This window comes from Pecten maximus, chromosome 12 (assembly GCF_902652985.1).
Source record: "Pecten maximus chromosome 12, xPecMax1.1, whole genome shotgun sequence".
Classification (NCBI taxonomy): domain Eukaryota; kingdom Metazoa; phylum Mollusca; class Bivalvia; order Pectinida; family Pectinidae; genus Pecten; species Pecten maximus.
Window position 1 is genome coordinate 24,936,317 of NC_047026.1, and position 25,750 is coordinate 24,962,066.

Genomic DNA, 25,750 nt, shown 5'->3' on the forward strand with positions numbered 1-25,750 from the left:
CCAGGCCGATATTTCATTACAACCTTGAGAATATCGGATCACAATGTCTACAGTTCATACATTACATGTAACACGTTCTCAATGATATGGAACTTGATTTTAGATAAGGATCCTTATCGTCTGTACATATATTGATATGTAGTGAATATTTCCGTACCGTCCGTACGACAGGCTATTGTTTTGTAGTGGTATCATTATTGTGTGTATACCAATATATTGTTACGTAGTGGTGTCCTTATCGCCCGCATACCAAAATATAATCTATTGAGGATGCCTTTACTGCCTGTGCTCAAGATATTATCATGTAGTGAAGATGACTTTTCCTTACATATAACCAGTTAGTATCATGTAGTGAAGTTGTCCTACCGTCCGCACATCAATATATTGTTATGTAGTGAAGATCCCCCAGAGAGTATCATATAGTGAAGATGTTTGTATCGTCTGCGCAAAAATAGAGTGCTATGTAGCGAATATGCCCTTATCGTCCGTGATTGCGCTATATATATTTATCTATGAAATGTCCTAATTATATGTATGCTTGATTTATTGTGCGTTCGAACATGTAAAACGATCACACTGTACAACATATGATGTTACACTCATAACCATTCCTATGAAATATGTACAGTTTAAACTCGCGTATCATATGTACGAACCCACAGGAAAACATTTTAAATCATCCTTATTCCTGTAATACTTCCATTTCAAAATGCTAGTCGTAGCACTCGCGGAGCTGCTGTTTTGACACTGGTATATAACTGGTTAGTAGTACTAACTCGCTTCTTAATCGATTAATATGTCCATTATTACTGACCACAGTTGTTCAAACGCAATAGATATATACCTGTTTAAGATATGTAAAGATCCCGTAGTTTCCCATTCCCATTTGACAGCGGAGGTATTGCTCTCTCAGATGACAGGGCTCATGACCTGGCGACGCGATAGGAATGGGTGAATTGCGGCAAAGATTAAAGTCTTTATTTAGATCCAGATGGCTGTATTTGCAGCATGTTGTACATACCGGGTGAGTTGTTTTGCCCAAAGACCCGTTGTTAAATAGAAGCAAAGCATATTTGTTGAAAATCTGTTATTAAAAATTAGTTTGTTCCGTTAGATAAGAAAGGATAAGATAGGAAAGATAATTAGTATTTTGAAAAACACTACTGTTCAGTGTTGCTGTGCTAGGTATGTCTAATGTATCACTACTCAAACGCAATTTGGGAGCCAGGCAGAGTACCAACAGTATTTGGCTGTATTTATTCCGAAATTCGAAAAAAGATAGTTTGAAATGTACAATATATAACCATTCTCGGAAGGGGTAATGCAAATGCTATTTGGTGAGGAATCTACATGCACTATTTGTATCAATATTTTAAAACAAATGAAATCAACCAGAACTTAATTCTTCTTCCTCATCAGGTAAATAGATTGCATATTACAGCACATTTATTTTATCACGGAGACATACCCGAGAGCGTCCGTTAGTTTCTTGTTCATACTTTAGAAATGCATTGTCACCTTGAATCCTGAATAAATATGTTAATCTTTCAAATTAATTACAGCTCCCGTCTTCACTGTTGAAAAGGAAACTACCAAGGCATACCCGTCTCGATATCCAAGTTTTAAATGTTAGAACCGAATCTCTTGTCATGTACAAAATCATGTTTATGTGTTTTCGTGAATTTGATTAAAGTCTCTTGTGTATCTAAATTGCACGGATCACACTCTAGCACCTTATTGCCGCCTTCCAAACTAACCATTCCGGAAACCAGTGTTTCAACAAATTAACCGAAGGATATACAGACCCGACTTTCACCTTCTATTCAGACACGGGGTCGTTAGTTGGCTTTCGAAATACGTTTATTTAAACTTAAAACGCAAACATGATCTGTTTAATAAAAGCACTGTAATTTGCTGTTGAACATAATTCCTTTTGGATTGTTCTATTAATATTATCAATGCTTTTGTAGCTGTATGAATCAAATCCATTATTCAATAATAACTATCCCCAAGTGTGACTTTAATGTGTGGGTGTTCATTCTGTACAATTGGGATAACGTCTTATTGTGTTTCTGGTGTTCTAATTCGTATAGATGATTGTTTGAAAAAGCAATGAGTATTTCATTCAATTGATGATTTACTTATTTACATAAGAGCAAGTTTAAATTTAATTCAGAGAAAGACACATTCCGACGCAGAAATATGTCGACGGATCCATTTTGGAATAGTTCCATCAACATAATCATAATAATAATAAAATATTAAAAATATACGCATCGCGATCTCTAATCGTTTGCATTTCTTTCAGCACATTATCATTTATACATCTCGCACTGTTTTGTAAATATGCCTTGGGAATGCGCCGTTGATGTGTAATCTCACAATCAGGAAAAGTCACCCAACGCTATCACATCTTACGTTTTTCCCCACTTTTCATCTCTCAAATGAAGTCTGGAATGTTTGCATGCCCATGCATGAATTATGACACAAGATCACAGGGGGATCCTAACATGTCCCTGCTCAATAACTAGGAACAGCGGAAGTCAGGCCGTGATCTATGATGCCACGCAACAAATCTCTCATCGGTAGACACGCCAGGGATCATGTAGAGTAGGTCGTCGTTGGTTGATCAAATAGATGTTATAAAGATTAACCACAATATATATTTACATATATATATAACATGACGTAATCTATATAGTAATCAATGAACCATAAACAAGGGCCCAATGGGCCCGAATCGTTCACCTGCAATGCAGTGATCTTTTCATATATGGATCCTGCAGTTATTTGAAAGCATGCTACAGGGCCAATATAATGTCTCTCGGCACTTTGGCTATCCAGAAGTCATTTAAAGACTTAAGCATACTTGACCAACGTGACCTTGAATATGAGTCAGGGTAATTCATTTGAACAAACTTGGTAGCCCTTCACTCCAGCATGCTACAGACCAATGTCAACTCCCTGGGACTCTTGGTTATTGACAAGAAGTCGTTTAAAGATTTAAGCCTTTTTGACCCCATGTGACCTTGAATAAAGATCAAGGTTATTTATTTGAACAAACTTGGTAGTCCTTCACCCCAGCATGGTACAGATCCAATATCAACTCCCTGGAACTCTTGGTTATTGAGAAGTCGTTTAAAAGATTTTAGCATATTTGACCCCGTGACTTTGAATGAAGGTCAAGGTCATTCATTTTAACAAACTTTGTAACTCTTCATCCCAGCATGCTACATACCCAATATAAACTGCCTATGGCTCTTGGTTATTGAGAAAAAGTCGTTTAAAGATTTCAACCTATTTGATCCCTATGACCTTGAATGAAGATCAAGGTCATTCATTTGAACAAACATGGTAGTACTTTACTCAAGCATGCTACAGACCCACTATCAAGTCCCTGGGTCTTTTGGTTATTGAGGAGAAGTCGTTTAAAAGATTGAAGCATATTTGACCCATGTGACCTTGAATGAACGTCAATATCATTCATTTGAAAAAACTTGATAGCCCTTCACCCCAACATGCTACAGCCCCAATATGAGGTCTCTGGGCCTTTTGGGTATTGAGAAGAAGTTGTTTAAATGGAAAGGTTGACGCCGGGCCGAAGGGCAAGTGAGCTAAAAACAGTGAATAATAAACCAACCATTTCCCCATTCCTAATTAAAATATTGAAGGCGCCTTCTTGTCCTTTAAGAGAAGATGATACAAGGTGTGACTCATATAAATATACAATTGGCTAATGACCATTATGCTGTCCTGGAAAAAATTTAAGTAAAAACGTTACGTCCTTTCCTTTTATATTATACACAGTAAACATCTTAGGGATTATTGGCGAGTTGCATACACATACAATAGTTGTTGATAGGACGTTCACAACTAAAAGACAAACCATTCCACCATTATAACAGTATTACAACGAATAAGTATACGTAGGTTTATAAAAGGCTATACAATGGGGAGCTGTATATTAACTTGTCGACTTTAGGACAGCGTAACTTCGATGACATTCACCAACTGGACATTTTATTGCCAAATTCATTGGTGAATGGAAACGTGATACCCAACAATGATTTGACAGGTGGAACTGTACTTTACTATTACTTTGCTGTTCGAGACTCTGCTTTTAAACACAGATGATGCAATATTAATGGTTCTAAATACGGCTCGGCGAAGGTTTTGGTAGAATACATCTGAAAGGCACCTTGAAAATTATGATGTTCGGGCGTTGGGTTGTAACGAAATCTAATTAAAAATGTTTATTTGATAAAAAATTAATACGTCTTCTGTCGCACTGAATATTCCTACAGTAGGCAAATGAACCATATCGTTATTGCAGAACCGTACGGGTTTCTGTGAACTGTAACGATTTGCACGAACTGTTACGATATCCGAAAACTATAAAGACATCCGCGAGCCGTAACGATGTCCGCCAAAATAATGACATCAGCCGATTTCATATACAGGAACAATAACGGCATCAGCGAACGGTAATGATATCCGCGATCTACACAAAACCATAGTTTTATCTGCCAACCATACCATAACCCAGAACCATAATTGTATTCACAAACCATGACGATATTAAATGTATCAAATCAACATCAGAACTGAAACACCCGCGAACCTTAACGGTGTCGTCGCACTGTAATGATATCCAAAACCATATTATCTAGCCGTGACGATATCCTCAAACAATAATGATGTCCTCAAACAATAACGATATCCCAAAACCGTTAAGATGTCCTCGAACCATAACGTATCCTCAAATTGTACCGATGTCCCTGGAATATAACGATATCTGTGGACATCCCGATGTATTTGTTCCTCAAACGTTACCTCCAAAACAACCGGGAATTAATAACACCTAATGCAATATTGACGTATAATTCATTTAATATTGGCCGAGTTTTATTTAATATTGAGTTCAATTCGGGAAGAATTTTCCGCGGTTTATTTCTTTTCGAATGCAGTTAATAAATTGCATTTCATGATTGGATTCTGTTCAGTTAATTTAATGAATAGATGCGTTGGAATACCAATTGTGTTGTTGTTACGCATCAACAACAAACGATTGCGATAGTAATCTTGAAATATTATTATTTTGCCTTTGAAAGGGTATCCTAATGATACATACCAAAACTTAAAGTAATGAATTTTAAAAGTTATATGATATACACAGCACGAGAGTAACCAATCTTATTAAAATATTGATGGTCATTCTCACTACGTTAAAAGTGTCCCTGACCATGTTTTTTAATAAGTAAATAAATATAATTGAACCTGCGAACTAATAAACACTATTTTTTATGAAATGAAAGCATTGCTGCCCCAATGAAAATAGTTGTATCAAGGTCGGCAAATCGCTACCGCCCCCTATGCTTACAACGGGATGAACCAGACGTCCCACTCCTTAATGCTGACGCTACGAATTAGTAGCAACTACCATTGTTATTCAGGGCATAATAAAATGAATGAAATTTGTTTTCATGGTTTAAATTCAATCATAAAAACAAACATGATTTTAACAATGATTAAACAATCGAAACCGGTTAAGATTACGTTAGAGCCTAATCAACGCCAATTGTCAGCATATCACTAAAATGATGTTGTATTTTTTTAAAACGAGGCGTAGCTTCCGGTTTATCGACAATTTTTAGTGTTTACTTAATATGTTGGGTTTTTTTTACCTATTTTGTAGAATTTTAGCCGTTGTTTCTCGCTGATTTATCAGTGTTCCTTTCGGTACTCTCATGTCTTTGCGTTTATGGTCAAGATATGATCAGTTGCCACCATACGCCTATAACCCGCAGTGTCAAAGGCTATTACACCCAGTGTGTGCAGGAATATACACATGACGGCCGCCCGCATCAGTTATGCGTTCCGTGAATATATCGTCACGCGATTTTGCAGTTCGCAGAGGATAGGTATAGTTTGTCAATTAAACATTTTTATTTTTATAAATTTTATATATATACGAAATTAAATGTTAAAAGAAATGAAGTGTTGGTTATAATGTTATTCCCCGCACTATTGTTTTAGGTGGATTTTTAACATCAAACAAAAGGCGGTATTTTTGTTGGCTCAGTTTTCAAAATTGATGAAAATAATAGGGCAGTGTAAATCTAAGTATTAAACAGTAGTTTTAATGTTGCTATCGTCAAAATGGTAGCGAGATGAAGGGTTCCCATGGCATTTGCCTACCATACATCTTGCTGCCATATCGACTATAACATTAAAACCACTGTTCGTTGCTGAAATAAAAAAAAAGGGGAGGGGGTTAGAAACACGTATACGTTGTAAAGAATAGCACATGGCTCTCACCTGCTGTGGTAGAAGAGGTGATGTATAAGTACATCTAGAGTGTAATGTCCACAAAAACCCACGCAAATATCTCCGGTAAACACACTACATGTATCTCTTGTATGTTATATAAAAAGAAATGAACATTACAGCAGCACTTTTTATATTTACTGTGTCGTAGACATGACAAGGTCTCTTTAAAATGGGTCCATTGACACAGTAGCGTTTCTCAAAGAAATATTTGTAGAATGTGAAAGTCTACGAAAATTGTTAACTATAACTGGTATTATTTAGTTCAAACAAGTAATACAAACAGAAGCTTTATGTTGTTTTCACGAAATAAATAAACAGACATCTATGCTAAATCTATTTACCATTCTTCGCGGCGGAAACATATATTTAACACGCAGCAAGACTCGCTGTATTTTGCCATCAATCTTCAATGTTAGATATTAACTTCGCATGTTACATGCACTTTCTAGAGATAAAATACGGCTTGTTAAACCCGTTCTTTTCTATAAGATATTGATACACATGAGAATCTAGGGATTCCACACAGATTACATAATGTGTAAATACGAGTTATCAATACCCTCTACGGGACCTCGACCATCCAATATATGCTAAATCATCCAGTTATTGTCTAAAATTGAGACGAAAGTTTAACACATGGTGAAATATGAGAGCTTTCTAACTTGGTTAGGTATCCGCCAGGTGGTATCGGCTGATTCCGTAGCGAATGTTGTTACTCGTCTGGGTCGCCCTAGATCATATTATGTCCAACTCCCATCGTAATTTACGTAACTATTCTCCAATTATGACGTTTATTGTTGACTCGTGTCTGTTAATTCCTGAACTTTACCACGAATCTTATCTATTGTGGCGTCAGCAGTACACTAAGTCTAGAATTTCTGGGTATTCAAGTAAGCTTGCGATAAATCACTACAAACCTTTGTGTGTTTATTTTGTCGAAGATTCAAATAAAATAAAATTAAAAAAAAACACCCAAACATACATCAATCCTTGAGGATTTCCGAATGCAATAACGACATATTCCAGCTTCCCCTGTAAGAAACTGATATACCGAAACGTACATGTATATTAACTAAAACTATATTGTAACTAAGGAAGTTTTAAACCAGGCAATACTAGCGTGTAGTTAGCCTTCTCAACGCATCTAAGCAGAATGTATTATACAGTCAGATATACATGTATATTGATGATAAAATTCTTGATCACAAGAAAATTTAAACAATCTTAAAGTCTGAGAGAGATAATGAACATTGAATTAGGTCACAGTCCGAAAGAAGATGTTAGTTGATTTTTGAGTTATGGCCCTAAGCGATCTTATTATTAGCTAGAGAAGCGTCTGTCATGTTCTGAACAGAACACCTAAACATTCTCCCTTCGTCTAAGTGTTTTAATGGAGGTAGGATGGATGATAAACGACTTTGTTCGCTGGTGTTTATATCCATACGCTAGACAGAAACTCTGAGATTCAAAAATACATTTTGGCATAAATATAATGAAATATTATCGCAAGACCCCTGAAGGTATTCGAAAAGATCGCATTAGGTTCCAAACAATGCGAATGGTGTTTGGTTTACCTATTACAACAGGGAATTAAAACAGACAAAATGATAGGATGGGGGCTGTATGCAGTCCGTTATTTTTTTTACTCTTTATTCTCTCCGAACCATACCATAAAAAATTATTATTTTTTACAATGCGAATGGTGTTTGGTTTACCTATTACAAAAGGGAATTAAAACAGACAAAATGATAGGATGGGGGCTGTATGCAGTCCGTTATTTTTTTTACTCTCTATTCTCTCCGAACCATACCATAAAAAATTATTATTTTGCAACAATTTCGTTTGATATACATGTAAGTGAATTTTAAATTTTCACTTTTTAACAATTGAGTTTGATGTATTTCTTGCTGTAAATGTCCTTCTAATCTGGTGTCGTTTTACCTTAGCAAAACAATACAATGGCTTGTTCCTTAGTCGTATTGATAAACTACTTTATATTATATACATTATGATAGGTACATCGATGAATTTAAATGTAAATTTAATTTCAAAACATACATTCACCACCGGAATCCTACTGAAAGCAAATCACAATAATTTACATTGTATGTTTGTCAAAGTTTTAAATTTCATGTGCTTCTAAATAGTCTCGCTGTTGTTTAAATGTGTCTGCAAAAAGTCTGGAAAATGGCTCTTACTCGAATTTCTGGTAGATCATGTTGCATTTCTGTAAAAGTCATCCCGCTGATTATGTTTTGTCTTTATGTCAATGTGTTTTATCTCGACAGTCCTTCAAGATCGAGCCCGAGATCGATGGCGGATTTGTTTTGTTGTATTGCCTATCTATACATCTTTTAAGTAACAAAAATGCAGGAGTGTTGGTTTTTTTAATTATATTCTATGCTTTTCAAATTATCTAGCATATCTTTCGTGAAAATATCTTGAATTCCAGTTTACTTTAAATTACATTCAGATAAGAAAATATTCAATATTTGCGTTGTTAAATGCATTACCCTTATGATATCGTCAGGAACCTGAAAGAAAGCTCGGCCTAATGAGATCATTCAAACAGAAAATCATATGGAGATGAAAAGGATGGCTGCTGGGTCCAATTCTCAAGTAATTACCGAGAATACCTGCCGTCCGGGAATCGCGCGTGTTTACACGTGATCTAACATTACATGTACTGTTAAATTGTGGTGATGACTTTCCCAGTGGCCTAGCTCAGCTGATACTGCGCGTGATCTACTTCCGTTCGGCGAGCAGTGCGTTTCATGTGTATGGTCTACAATCCTTGACAGTGTTTTGTTTTTGTTTGGTGTGTCACAGAGAGGTAAGATACCGTTTTTCTTGTAAAGCCATATACACTGAAGGTTATATGTCTAATGACGTCGGCACCATTCTGCAATTACATCTTCATCAACAGGTAGCTATTCTCACCAAGATAGCGAAATATTGAATTTCATAATGTTTATCTTTCGTGAAAGTATTAACAACTCTTACTATATTACGTAACAGTCTTAATTTGCGTCATTTAAAAGTCCTTGATAGTTCACACCCTTCTCAGTGGATTGCAGCAATATGGACTGCAGTGTATTCCGAGAAATTTTATAACATCGTCAAAATGAATCATACGTCGGTCAACAATATTACATAAACATTTATCAAAGGAATATTTCCAACCGCGTACCATAGAGGACACGAGTATTTTGTCATCATAGTGTACACATTTATGTCCAAATACATAGGTAAAAATACAGTTCGAGGACAAATAATGAGCTTTTATCGGCCTTGTTGATTATACCATTAGAACAACATACCTACTGACGCCAAATGTATGCTGACTAATATGTAGGATAAGTGATTATCTTTTCCCCCAAACTGATTTCATTAATGTTTCGCGGAATTCTGCCCTTAAACTGATAATACCTGAATCAATTAACAGAAGAAAATTTAATATTGTAAACGTAAAAAAGGTAAAAAATATATCGTGAAATAGAATTTGCAATAGTGTTAGTCGACTTCAGAATAATTACGTCAGAATATATAAAGAATAAGAAAGAATACATCAAGAAATGAAACACCTGATAACATGTGATATGTCACCTTTCTACAATGACGTTAGGGATGCAGGGGCTCTATTGATATTGCAACTGATTAAATTTTCACAGATTACTGAAAACGGCTAGTCTCTTAGGAGTGATGTGGGGTGATATTTCACTAGTATTATAAAGTTACAGTCCCTTTGCGTTTGTTCGTTAATTCTGATAAATTAATTAGCTATTTTTTACCAATCATTACATGAGCGGAGGAGGAACGAACGAATTACAGACCTAGGGAGTTACTATAGACCCGTTTTACTTGCCCTTAATATGATGAAATAACAACTCTAAACGGCCTTGTATTCCTAATTTGATTCCCAGTACAAATATATTGATATTTTCTTTTATCCCACAGTTTTACCTTAATACAGCACACGTGTTAGGCGCGGGTAGTGATATGTTTACAAATGCATGTTTATTATAATCACATGACGTAATTTATCTTGCAATCGTGAAACAAAAAACTATCATATTGAGTTTTTTTTACAATTTGAAAATAAAACAAATTCAATGTTAATTCAATTCTAAGCAGGTTTTGATCAATATAAAGTAGATTGATTGTATTTGTGGTGCGCAAAAGATGGCGTGAGTTAACAGGTTTCGACTCGTTACTAGGCCATCCGCTAGGTTGCGTTTCGATGGATGTCTGTGTTATTTCATTAGCTAGATAACGATGCCTAAATTAGTAGAGATAATTGACGATCAACTTTATCATCATATGGCAGGTGCAGGTGTTTGTTTGCAAAGGATGAGCCACCAGGCGGCGTTGCGCAGATTTCGGACCGCTCTGGACCTTCATCAAGATTTAGTAAAGGACCGGTGAGGTCCGGAAACCGCGCAGCGCTGATTCATCACGCAACAAGGCTCCGGACGATGTGAAGTCATACACGGACTCTTTAAAGCGGCAATTCTGGCTTTGGACCAATATTGTGAGATTGGTTAGGTCATATATGGGTTCTCTAGAATAAGAGGTTCTGTTTGTGATTGACAGGTGCTGTTAAGGTAGGTCACAAGTGTTCTTTCGGGTTCCGGCTTGGACAACTCGTGATTGTTAAGTTAGGTCATACGGGTTCTACACAGCACAATTTCCGGTTCGATACCAATAGTTCCGGTTTGTTACTGATACCGGCAATGAGGATATGCTTAGTTATCGATTCGACTTAGTAGGTCCCAGTACGTCATATGTTCAAGTTTTATCAGATGAAACTCTGCCAGGTTTAGACTCCAGGTCGGCTGGTTTGTTATCGCCCTTGCTTATACGGTGCTATTCTTCGAGGTAAATCAAAAAGTATTATATCAAACTGTTGATGCTGCATTATCAGATATCGAAGTTTCTGTACTGTTCTGGTGTATTTGTGAGACTATTTCCTGGTCCTCAATGGCGAACAGTTTACATATCACATCACTTACGAATATCGGCATTTCTTTATTATCACAATACCTCTTTCCTAAGTTGATCCCTCAATACCAGTCTTATTTCAGTATATTAACAGACGGGCCTTTGTACTACGACGGATAATCGTTGGTGACTGTCCGATAGTTCTCGACAGAGAGATCTTATATCTTATAACATCGAATTGAAATATACCTGCTCGTTCGCGTTCTCAATTGCTGCTACTCGAACAGAAAACTTAAAATAAATTGGATGTATTCTATCCCGCCCTATTCCAGCTTAAGCTGATTGGTTCTGTGATTCCAAATCTGATAGCAGGAGCCATTTCTGCAGGAATGCTTCATTTTCTTTGCAAACACAGACCAATTGCGATAAGATCTCCGTTTATTTTGGTTATCTATATTGCCTTTCGTTTTGGTTTGGGTTATCTTTATTTCTATTTCGGCATGCCTGATCACAAATATAAAATAAACAAATTATAAAATGTACTGAAAACTAATATTTTGAAATGAACATTTCCATCCGGTATTTGTATCATCAATACAGCAGAAGATTCATCTTTAAACGAGCTTTTATTATTGGCATTATGTTATTGTTATTGTCCCAATCAGCACGCCAATTTCTAATAACAAAATTTATATTTTTATCTTTAATATTTCTTGTACGTGCGTGTATACAATAAATCCTTTCAACTAGGTTAACCGCTCAGCATACTGAGAGTGGTGCAACTGGTTCGCCCTTTCTCGGTGTAATGTGACCGTGTGGAGTGTCCTGCTGGGCGTCTTCAACAATATGCTTCATTGAGATAGCACTATAAAATTGGCATCATTGGCTAACACATGGCGACAAAACACTAACATACCGCTGTCTCTATGAACACACATACGCACACTTGTAAAACTCGCAGACAGGAGAGGCCATTTGATAAGCCGTTAAATATCAAACAACCGGATATGGTGTTGGACATAAATAACGACAACTACCAGACTCTCCCCAACCCCGAAAATAAACCAAAAACATGCAAAATGGCAATACGTTCACCAGGTATAATAAACGACACGTCTCCCTAGAACCTATCTCTTTAAAGTATATGTGGTGTAGTCCTCCCTCTAGGCAATTGAACACCTGTCAGGGGCTACGATACATTAACAGCATTGTAACACAAGTTATGTTCACAACACTCGGTCTACTTATAGATAATGACAGGGGACACCAGCGTGTTGTCATTGGATTGCCCCGAGGAGAAGACTTAGAGCAAAAATCCACATCATAACTTTGCAATCAAGTAAACACCAATATCAAATGTCATCTATATCAGGAACGTGCCTCTTGTCTCGGTATTGATTATTGAGTTTTCGGAAACAATAATTAATTACAGAATTTATGTGTACCATTGGAACTAGATATCGATAGTCCGTGTCCCATATCAGTTTCTATACCGGAGAGCTCTGTATTTCTCGTCTGTATAATTCGTCTGCGAGGTGTATTAATATCAAACGCCTCCGTTCACTTTGATATCCTGTTTAATGTGGGGAACAGGTTTTCCTCTATTTCCATTCTATACTTTTTGCAATCGACACGTCGTATGATAAAATAAAAAAATATTAATAGCAATTTTAAGAGCTATCATATTTTCCCCAATCAATATTAACCTAAATTATAGACAGATATTCAAACAAAGCATATAAACACAGTGGATTCAACTGTGTGTGATTTGGATGTATCTGAATGTGGATCGCCGATACTGAAACATGTACATAATACGGTTGCTGTCACGGCTACAGACAGAATTTCCGTATGTAAAATGTATTGACTATATGAGTATCCCACGGATATATACCAAATAGCCAAAACGTCGCCTTGTTTTATCATGTGATATTCTGCCAATATGCGATATCAATCGCCGGTTATAAATATCAAATGGTTCGTCTTTGTAGTGATTCAGACAATACATCATTTTTTTGTGTTCCTAGAGACGTCGGCAGTCTCTCCAATCTCCGATTGGTGGCGCTTTCAAACCATTTGCGATCGTAAATGCCTTTTAGCAGCTATTGTCGTAATACTCACTTAATGGTTATGTCGCTGTAATTCAAACATAAACTTATTTCTAATGGAAAAATTTTAATACAAAAACGTATTTTAAAGTCCAAGAATGTGCTAACGGGTTTCTCACAACTAGTCTTTTTACGTTGACATTTGATGTGTGCCTGCTCATTAGTCTTCCGGAGTGTTCTCTCCAGGGAAAACCACATAGCAACGTAAATACAGGAGAGCATTTATCTTGCCCTGCAGTATTACGCTAATTTGGTCACGCCACTCACGTGACCGGAAGTTTGCGTGTCAACATCGTTAATGTGCGGAACATGATCAACAGGAAGTTTCACAAATTAATGCAAAACTCGCTTCATGCACAACATACATGTACAATGTATACTGATGACATAATGACTCTGTAATAACGCAATCTACGACTGATGTTCAATGGAGTCCCCTCGAAGTTAACGAATGTGAAACTAACATAGGAAATAATTCTAAACTTTTCTTTTAGTGAAGACCATACGAAACATGCATGTGTCTTGCCTGCTTTTGCCTTTTCAGATAATTATAACGGATTTAGAAAGAAACAAAAAGTGAACAAGCATTTCCATTTGAATTTAAATTATCGAAATGTTGAAAATGAGACTGCATCATCCTTACAGCCTTTCCTGTTGTTTTTATTCCATGGGGTTGATGTAAATATATGGGAATTTATATTATAATGTAGTTCTATGTTAAATCTTAAACAGAATTGTGTTACTAATATTTCATTATTACAAAACACAGCCTTTTAAGTCGATGAAATGTCATGGTTTGCGATCTATTTGATTTTTTTGTCTTTTCTTTCGGATATATAGACACCGAAAAATAACGTATATAGACTCCTTTAAAAGAAAACCGTGATATTGATACAACGTCATACTGTCGTTCAGCTCTTTACCATTTTACCTCGTAATCTGTAGTTATTGGTGTATATTTATCTAAATTTTCACTATCCTCTATAAACCCTTATATATCTCAGATACATCATTCCTCGTTTAATTTCAGGTATTCTTGGTATCTATACGTCTAAAAGCATTGTCTAGCATTTTTGATGTCTTTATCTGCAGGCGCTTTGTTTGCTGTCTCTGACCAATATGCTAGGAATGTTTGTAGCTAAACCCCCGTTAAACTAACTGTAGCTTGCAGTGGTTTATGTCAGTAAAGCATGCTATTTCTCTGACAGTTCTAAGAGTTCTCTGAATGCCGAAGTCTTCACGGAAGGCAATCGATCTTGGTATTAACGTTAGAGAGAATATTGTTAAAAATCAGACATGTTTTGCGGCTTTGATTCTTGTTCGCTGTCGAAAATTTCATTTTGTGCTTTATTGATATTTCTGTCATTTCAGTTTTTAAATCGGTTGTTTTTCACTCTTAAATGTCTGTCTTGGTTTATGTGGTTCTTGTTTTCCTGGCATCGTTCTTAATTTATTTTCCCGTTCATATTAGAGCGTGGAACGACTGCCATATAGCATCAAATAACTTCCTGAAGCGTTTTGGGATTTGTCTAAAGAAGTTCCATTCTAATAATATTGAAAACCATAAGCTCTGAACTGATTGAACTTGTTTGACATTTTCCCAAGTGGGTTTGTAAGGCTTTTCTCCCCAAAGGCTATACTCATTCTCCTCCATGTAATCATTGATGTACGGATATTACAATTCAAAATCGAAAACTGTCTGATACTTGAATATTACATATTTTGCTAAATGTATGGGTATATTTGCACCGAAGACAACACATTTTATGCATGAGTTTTTGTGTTTGTTTGTTTTTGTTTGTTATTTCAGTAAGGTTTTCAAGCTCGATCGTGAATCGCGTATTTGAATGCAATAAATAAAGATAAACTTGAGAGAATTTTCATAAAACAAGAATAAGGATATCATGTAGAGTATTTCTGCTTTAACTGGTCCATAAAGAAATCCTACGGGTTTGTTTCTTCTATCTGATGATTTTACATTCCTAATCGAACTCTAAAGATTTATTTTTTTCTATCAGTGGACGTTCCTATTGAGACAAAACCATTAATTACATACTTATTTCTAAAATCGTTTCCCCTTTTAATCTAGAAAAACATTTCTACATCCAGTTGACAGAACTCCCGACACTTACTTCTCTTCTTAGTTGACCTCTGTATTCAAACAGATGTATTTATCTGTTCTTTCCTGTATCTAGTCAAACAACGTATATATACTTTTATATAGAATAAGGGGTCACGTCAGGAAGACCTTTTGGATTTACCAATCAAATTACTACTTACAGAATCTCATAAGGGAATTCCGTATGTTCGAAATAGCATGACTAGAGTGCATGGCTTGCATAATCTGTCAATCTGTTTCATTTCGTCCAACAAAGCATATAGTTATATACATGTACCTGTTTTACCGAAATGGTTAGCTTTAGATGCATGATGTGACGAATTGGTGTGATCGATGACATCGAAAAATTATCAATTCGACCTGAGAGTGAAATATTAAGGTAACAAAGGTCATCCTGACGTGACCCCTTATGCGATGTCGTTATATTTTCGTGTAACGTTGTGAGAATGGTCATCTAAATTTTAATTAGATTGTAATCCTACATACCTATTTCGGAAATATTGAAAACGTTACATTATTGTGATTTGAATGGATCTTGACACAAAATTATCTACATAGTTTAAAATGGGTCAATTACTAATAACTGATATTTGTTATAATTGACATTTTAAGTTTATTTCAAACTGTAACCAACTTTGTTGTAGTGCTGTGACGTACTATATCGTTTTAAAGGTCAATAACATGTCTTCTTGTTTTCTCACCAATAGTGGTTTGTTCTCACATTTTACCGCGCTAATCCTTGGAATCCATTATCTTGGAGACAGAAACCTGGAATTCTCAGGACCGCGCTAGCCTGTTGGCAATTTTGTAACAACACTTAAGGAATACTTTCCTTAACTGTAATATTTTTTTCTGCCCATGACGGTTTTTTTCCGAATCCTTATCCTTTTCCTCAACAATCGCGTCAAATCTATGTCACAGACGGCGGAGAATTGCTCATCGCTACATGCAAAAGCATGTTTTGTTTCTTTAAGAGGTATATCAAAAATGGTTATTATACATATGTACATGTCTCAACACAACTGCTAGAAGCCAAATAGGGCATCTGGGAGACTGATTACATTGCTAAGAAGATCGACCGATAATCGTCAGTATCTTGCAGACAGGGTATTGATTTAAAATCCTCTCAGTTTGTTCTCCAAATATAATAAAACAATTAACATCATCCCCAGTATAACTATCCAGTGATCCAATAACAGGACATGTTATCATCACTATTCATCATTATGGTATTTGGTTTAGAACGCGTCAACAGAATGTCGGGTGTACGCATGATTTCCAGTATTTAAATGTAAAACGCGGTGTATGTTTCTGATTAAATGCGTCGTTAGAGTGTTAATTTTAGAGTTTTATCTCTGAGCATTTTTTCAATTTATTTGTTTGTTTGTTTTTCATTATTATTATCACTTTTCCCCCTTGCTTTTCGATTGAAACAAATTGATCTAAACAGTTCCTCCACAATTTACAAGTGAAGCTGTATATTTCCGGTATTGGCTATTTCGATACCCACCCGCTGGAAGAGCATAGCTAATCGCTTAATGGCCATGCAATCATGACATGCTGGGCTATTACGCACCATTCCACTCGACATTGTTCAAGTTGAGAGATATATACCACCCCCTGCAATATTTCATGCATCGAGTACCTAACATGTTTTCAATTCATTAGCCTGTCCCGTCTGTTTGGCCTGCTGTAAATAACAAGAGCGGATAATGAAGTCACGCTATACACTACTACTACTGTTTATATTAAAGATTTCAAGACAAGGGACGTAACCGATACACATTTTTTTTGCTTTCGAATTAATTATTTTTAGACTAACGCTTCTTAGGTTGAATTAAAGCTTTTTGTAGTCCAACTCCACTACAACGTCTTAATTATGAACACCGTTTGGTAGACTGAATTGTAGCTGGTCAGTGTACTTTCAACCGTAAAACGAGATAACACTACTTGTACAACTTAGTGGGTAGTTATAAGCGGCTAGAAAAAGGATGAGTACTGAAGTGGTTATGGAGAGCGGATGTATACGATTTACGAGGTGTTAAAGGAGGGTGACGCTGGATAGTGAAGAACATCAGTAGCGATCTTGCCACGTAAGGAGTTCTCTGGTATGGTGTGATCGTGTCGTAAACTTACTGTGAGGAGGGATTTGGTAAGGGAAATGATGTTAAGTCAGCCTGGTAAAGAATCCAGTGTTAATCCACGGATGAAAGTATCGAGTTTGAGATTAGAAGGTTGTGAAGTAGTTATGGATGTATGCCATATGTCATCATAGTATGTCGATGATATGACTGACTATCTGGAATTCGTAAAGGGTTAAGTGTTTTATGACAGCTAAATGAACAAATATCAACGCGGGAGTGCATAATCTAAATATTAAATAATTATATAATTGTATGTCTTGCTTGGAATCCATGTACATATCAGGCAATCCGACGCTGAACTTTGTTTCAAGTAAATAAAAGTACCTACCAAACATCATCTCCATGACGATCTCTTCATCCGGCTATTTTACGTCTTCATGTTGGTGTAAGCCTACATCAGGAAACATGTTTAGACATGTTTGCTTTGGTGCAATTAATGCTTCAATGCACCTCGTTATTTACTGATATGCTATAGAGGTTAATAAGCCATAACACGTGCCATGCCTTAGCCAATTGTGCAATGGGATTCGAAATAGTTATTTGATAGCGATTGCAAGATGTTTTGTGGAATAAAGTCATTTATTAAGAGTATTGTCACAGAAAAAAAATATCATGATAACAGGAGGATTATGACTTTATCTTTTTTCACAATTGGGAGTAAAACAGGACCCCATCATTTATCGAGATAGCATACCATTGCATGCCGGGCACATATTGCTTTTACATTTTGGAGATAGCTGTACTACACTGAAGTACATAAAAGGCACCCTCGAGGCCACACTAACCTACAAAAGGATTGGCGATATTCGTCATGTTCCTCGCGTCTCGAGATAACGTGTCCTACTGCTAATCCCGGGTCTTTCAAACAGTCGTTTACGATTACCCGAATTGTCTACTACTATATTGATTTGATTATGCCTGTAGAAACAAATAAAATGCAAGAAACAATTTGTGCGAAATTAAATAAAAATCCTTTATTCAATTTATTTCCTTGTATTTTTGCATCCTACAGGAAATAGGATTTTCCGATTACAGTTTAATATGTAGTTGTTAAGCCTTTCAATATATGGCAGGAGACCAACGGCAATTCATAACCAGTGCAATCAGCAGTAGAGTATTGAAAGTTCAATGCGTGTGTCCTTTCTGAAAGTGAACGTGGGAGCATGCTGGGATAAACCATAGAATTCTATATAATCGGATGTTAGACGGTAGCACGGTACCGCCGTTTGATTAATTTATGCTTGACTGAGTGCGCGTGTTTACCATGACAATTGGTCATTAACTGTGTGTAGAACACATATAACACCTGATGAAGCCAACATCTTCTGATGTCCTGAAGCAATTTCTACAGTCTTCAGCAGATACACCGTTCCATATAGAAAGTATTAATATAGAAATAAAACATTTTCAAAATACAAAATTTCGTTGCATTTTACATAAATTGATTATGTGTTTCAAGTAAACAAAACTTTCAAGAAACAGCAACGCTGGCGTACAGATATCGTTGATGAAATCCATTTGGTGATGAATTCCCCATTAACCGTTTCATTTTATAACATACATAGCTTATAATCCCTGCCCTGCAGGTAGGGCGTAAGAATTGTACCTGCTGCCCCCATTACATGATCGTAGGAGGCGACTAAATTTGGGATCTTATTTATCTTTTCTCTTCTTTCTGAACAACTTTCTTCTTCCTAATGTCTCCCTTGACAATGCCTCACTTTTGGCCTTTAGTTGAGCGTTCGCCGCTGTGAGGAAGGCTTTGGGTTCTGTCCCCTGGCCGAGACATACCAGAGTCTTTAAAAATGGTAGTTGCTACTCCTGCTTAGTGCTAAGCATATTTGGAGTGGGACGACTGGTTCGCCCGTTGTCAGTATAATGTGAGCGGGTGGGGTGTGCTGCCGGGTGTCTTCGGCATTATGCTTCAGTGAGGTAGCGGCAAAAGTTCCGGCCTATCACGTCGCACGCACGGGAGGCCGTCCTTAAATGACCTTAGCTGTTAATAGAACGTTAAACAAAATAAACCAAACCAAAAGCTTATAATCCGGTTCAAGAATTTGCATTCCAAACTGCTCGATGACGGATTAATTTGTGTTTATGGTTCGATTGAATCGCTCTACTACATACATGTCGGGGAAAATATGATATTGATATAATAATATGGTTCAATATATGCGATTTCGATTTCTCATCCTACAATTCCTGTATGGATATTTTCGCATTTATGACAGACAATGGTATGCTGGCTTGCTTTATGACTCATCAAAACAAATTAAACTAGCCAAACATTGGTAACTAAACAATGCAAGCTGCTGAACAAACTCGTTCCGCAGATAATGGTACCATGCTTCAACATATCACGTGCTTGCTAACAGCAAGGTCACCACCTGCACAAATAAAGTCGTAAGATAGGGATATAAATTTTGTGTAGGAGACAGATAACATCGCAAGCCTGACTTTTGTGACGTTCGTTAAAGCACGCGGGCTATATAGAACTGGATTTAAATCTGGCGATTTCAGCTTTGTTGACCAAGATAGGGCACGATTCATGAGACTTAGTCAATCTTCAGTAAATTACGTCTTTAGGGTTGATCTGTGTATTGATTACTGAATAGTTCTCCATTTGTTTTTTCACTGTTAAATAAATCTTGTTTATATACACACAGGTTAGACACCGTATACTTTGCGGCTTCCCTGGAGTAAAATATGGAGCGGTTCACAGACTGACGGACTCGATCTGTGTGGGTTTTGTTGTTGTAACCAAGTCAAGTTAAACAATTTGATTTTCATTCCTAGTAAAGTGTGTTATTCATTAAGCAGTGACGCCTAACGCATTCCTTTATATCTTATTCGCGCGTTAGTTAGTTACACCCCCCCCCCCCCCCCCCCCCCATCTACATCTGCCAATTGTTAAATTTATGTCTCATTTCGACAAATTACAATGACTAGTACAAGCAGTCGATCACACATAGTATGGGTCGCCGTTTTACGTTTTATTCACATAAAGTGATATAACTTAATTATATCACATATTAATTAAATGAATATCACCTTCTCAAAATTGAAATATTCTATTACTTAGACATTTAACTAATATCACGGTTAAAGTGCTATCACTTAGTCTTACGATTTAGTAAGTTAGGTGATTACACCTAGTCGTCTATGTGATATTACTTTAAACAGCTAAATAATTTCACTTCAACAGCTTAACCCACTCTAACATATACATTGTGGAACAACATTTAGTTGTTGTCGTTAATGTCTGAAGTGATCTGCCGAGCGCCTGATAATAGGTCAATACAAGTGTTAGAGAACTCCCGAAAGAAATGGATTCTAACACTTCAAAGGAAAATTCCAATTCGCCACAGAGTCTGAAATAAGATCTGCGTCGTGTGAACTCTTTTTGTGACTATTGTACATAGAAAAGGACGAGTGTTAATGAAGAAGGGCAGGCTAATATGATCCTATTGATTAACAGTAACCGGCCATATTCCATGAACGTCACTTTTTAAAGTATGGTTCTCTTTCTCCCTGTCGTTATGCTACCTAAAGGCCTACAGAAAAAAATAATAGATATGTGAACTGTGAATGGATATTGATGAGCATCAAAAACTAAGTAAATAATACATTTTATTTCTACGTTGTGCCTAGTTTTACTCAGCTAAGTGACATAGTACGATGCTTGCAATGTGCAATTTATAGGACATGAGATAATTATACGTAACCTTTTTACCCAGATAGATCTGCGGCCTCCGGTACGGAAGGATGCAAAGGTTTCATATCGATAGCATCTACCTCTATGATTGAAAACCAACTCTCTTACTCGTATCGCATTAGCTAGCTACCAAATAAACAATTTTACGGGACATTGCCTCAACGGGTGATTTGAAAATAATTGTTCATCTGGCTAAAAGGTCACGTGGATTGTTGAGTCCTGGATAGCGCCATGTTTTCGAAACGAATATTGTTTATGAAGTACTACAGACTTATTAAAATTAAAGCAAAACACAATTTCATAATAAGTGTGGCATATTAAAAAAATCTTTTTGAACAGATTGCGTAACATTATTGAATTCTACTTAACTATGTCTTATTATTTCTTTTGCTCATTTTATCGATTTCAAATTATAAGTCAATGTTTGAGTAACCATAGCCACTTTTCTATTTTAAACTAAACGTTATCCCTAGCCAGTTTTAAACTAAACGTGAGTGTATATTTATAAATACATTTGTACGCGTTTCGTTTGTTTGACGTTGTTTCGATTTAGCCCCATTTCACGCACCAGTTTCTTGGCCCTAATGGTCTTTATAATGTTCATTGGCCGTAAAGAATTCAAAACCAACCGATTTTGAGTTGGTTAAGTTGAATGTTTTGGCATCAGTGATGCTACTCTAGTGTATGCTTGTAGATATATCCGAGATAAAATTGATGTCTTCGTATGTGGACATATAAAACAGCAACATGTTCGTAAGAAATGATCACTTCAAGTTTCCATCGCAAAAAACTGTCATTTGATAGATTTTAATACATTATTTGTTCTGGTCGTCAAAAAACCTCTTATAGGATAATAGTGTTATTGTCGGAAAATAGAGTTATCTATGGTGTCAATGTGCAAAGATATATGCCAAGAAAGGCGCTTTTATCTGAATAGTAATGTTCTCTTTATGACAAACAGGACTGATCATTATAAGTTGATAAAAAAAAAAACAATCATGGTTAATGTAAAACATGTTAAAATTAGACAAATTATGCATGTAGGCCTCAGTACATTGAGATATCTTGGTTGGTGATATACGTTGTGTAACACTCTCTAACGGGAGTTTGCTGCCTTAAATCCTATTACTCGTATGGTGATGCATTTGTTCAAATTTTGATATAGCAATGTTCTCGAGATATCTATAGAATGTATACCAGAATAGTAAATACAAATGTGGGGTCAACATTTCCAGATTTAAGTTTCTCATACCCATACCTTTTTGTATCAACATATTTTGAAAATCCAAGCGGGGGCCGATGCTAATGTTAAATCTCCATATATGTTGACCACACCTTTAACTAATCTTGGTACTATTCTTTTTTGCACTGAATTAAAGATGCCTATATAATGTTCTTAGTTTATTTAACATGAGTTTATTGAATATTGCAAAGGTAGAAGTGGCATTTACATTGTGGTGTAATTGTTTAACTATGTTTCGAACCTTCCAAATCATATATTTCGTGAAATCCTTTGAATCTTTAACCTCGCAAGCAAAGATAACAAAGCACTGTAACGTTTTATGTTTCAGAATTATTCGTTTGCTTTGGTGTGGTTGGGTTTATTTTGTTTAACGTCCTATTAACAGCTAAGGTCATTAAGGACGACTTCCCGTGCGTGCGACATGCATGCGTGTGGCGAGTGCGTATGTGTGTTTTGAGAGGCTGCAGTATGTTCGTGTTAAGTCTCTTTGTGATAGGCCGGAACCTTTGCCGATTTATAGTGCTTCCTCACAGGAGCATACTGCCGAAGACACCAAGCAGGACAACCCGCCCGGTCACATTATACTGACAACGGGCGAACCAGTCCTCCCAGTCCCAATATGCTGAGCGTTAAGCAGGAGTAGCAACTACCATTAAGACTGTGGTATGTCTCGGCTAGGGGACAGAACTCAAAGCCTTCCTCACAGCGGCGAACGCTCAACTAAAGGCCTAAAGTTAGGCATTGTCAAGGGAGACATTAGGAAGAAGAGAGTTGTTCAGAAAGAAGAGAAAAGATAAAATCCCAAATTTAGTGGGGGCAGCAGGTACAATTCTTAAGCCCTACCTGCAGGGCATTTCAAAATTATTCGCTTTATCGGTTTGAATAGTAGTAAACAAAACATGATCGATTTTATATGATTGGCCTTCAACATTATTGTTTAGAGATAAACAAATTAATGTACTTCAAAATAATAATAACTCCTAAGTTCTTCATGTGCTGACGAAATCTAATTAGAAAAAGAATGTTTAGAAAATAATTGACCAGATGTATCTGACATTTGACGCGAATGTTTTCATCTGCATATTAAACTCGTCTCTGCTGTAATATCAGATAAGTTGTAATACAATATATAATTATTAATTCCCCACTTTCCGTTTTCCTCGTTTAAGCCAGTGCGCCAAGAGTTCTTAAACGGGAGATCAATCACCGTTTGATGTATCCGTTCAATGTGTAACAAAATTAAATAAACGGATAAATCTACCAATAGACTAAAGTGTTACCTACGGCGATGTACGAAAGTTTATCCTGTTTTTTTTAAATTTGAATAATTTATGACAAAAAACGTTTTGTGGATTATGCGTGTTAAATGTATATTATGATTTTCACTATCTACTCAACGTTAATAAGTTAAAACATGAATAGCATTAGATAAGCATGTCAAAATATTTGAACAAGGATTCTTTGACAATTGCAAAAGCGTTATTATCCCCATGTATCAGCACAATCTATTTCATGTCAGACAGATGTGGATGTCAGAACAAATCTCTCGTATCAGGATATCGGTCTATATTGTATTTGAAATACTGCTTGATGATTCAAGATTAAAGTGTAATACAAATGTTCAGTTTCTAAAATATTTCATAGGTTGGTTTTTCTGGGCTTCCATATCGTGACATTTTGTTCATTATCGGTTTGAAGACTACATTGATTATCACACAACATCTGGTCTCGCTGTGGAGTCAAACACTCCAGGATTTATCGCCCACGTGCTTTGAAAAGTACACGTAATGTCCCCTGGAATGAAAAGGTTGCGATAAATACATATCCTTTTATTTGATACAATACAATGTAAGGTATCACTACTCGTGATACTGTTTAATATTCAAATCTCGATATTGCAGGGCAATCCAGCAACCTGATGCACTTTTAACAAGGCAATGAAACTCATTGATACCCACTTACACTGTGTATTAGAAATTCCTATATTTCATTTTATACCCTAAGACAGATACGCGTAATCGAAGTATAATATTAATAATAATTTGTAGACATTCCTCGAAATCTGATTTGATCTAACTGACCGAAAGGTAGGTGTACTAGCGATATGAAACTGTACCTACAAAAATGTACTATCGTTCTACAAGTGGTTTATATTAGTGAAGTCGATGACAATTCATGTTAAACAAATTTATTCCTAGTAATGACAGCCATGTTCACCCAAGGAACGTAATGCTGATTGAGTTTATTTGCGTGAACCTGTGCTATTGCGTGTGAATCGGGGTATGTAAGTACAAATCGTGTATCGGGAACATTAAAGGTAACGTGTTTTTGTCTGATTAACTATTTAAATCAAATGTTGGACACGGTCCTGTTGGCGTAGACTAGAAACGACCATCTCGTGAGTTGTGTTTCAACGCTTGGAAGGCATCCGTACTCGGGAATAACATCACATTTGAATATAGTGTATGCACGGCGATAGCGATTGACACAAACTCTGAAAGAATCCTTAACTTCAGCCTGTCTCTTCCCCCTGATGGGAACTTAAGTAGTCAAGTATCGTGCCCATAAATGGTAAATGTCCGTGTGCCGTTGGAATCATTTTAGACCTTGATATGTTCCTTCTCCTGAGTACTGTTCCCGCTTTTGGTATTTCGTTATCACTCGGCTTCATAAAACACTGGTCTGGTTGTTGATGTCTCCGTGACAACCTATCCTTAATTAACTCTAGTTGTTGGTGTCTGATTTACGATGAAACACATTTATTTATCCAAATAATACGAGATATTTTTCCAAAACAACAAATCTGAAAACTCTATTTGTGACTTTCAGCATAACAATTTTTTTAATCACTTGAAAGCTGTTGACCAATTAAACACGATTTAGCTACCCATTGCCACGTGCTTTAGAATATATGTGGGCTTGTTGATATATGTTTTCTGTGCTGGTGTGGTATTGTTCTGATTTGTTGATACTAGATTGCACCTTTTTTTCTGCTTCGTTTTTTATCCACGTTGCCCATAATGTATTAACCTTAGATACCTTTCCCGTGTTGATAGGAAGTAAAAGCAGTATAATAATAATGATAATGACACTTCAGACCTACCTTCATGTGGCCCTAATTGTTGATGTCTCCTCATATGACCCTGGATG

At 36.3% G+C, this 25,750-nt stretch overlaps 1 protein-coding gene across 1 annotated transcript in view; it reads left to right on the forward strand.

Annotated features, from left to right (window-relative positions):
• LOC117339387 (neuropeptide Y receptor type 2-like) overlaps positions 1-25,750 on the forward strand; it is an 83,891-nt gene that overhangs the window by 1,235 nt on the left and 56,906 nt on the right. The window lies entirely within an intron of this gene.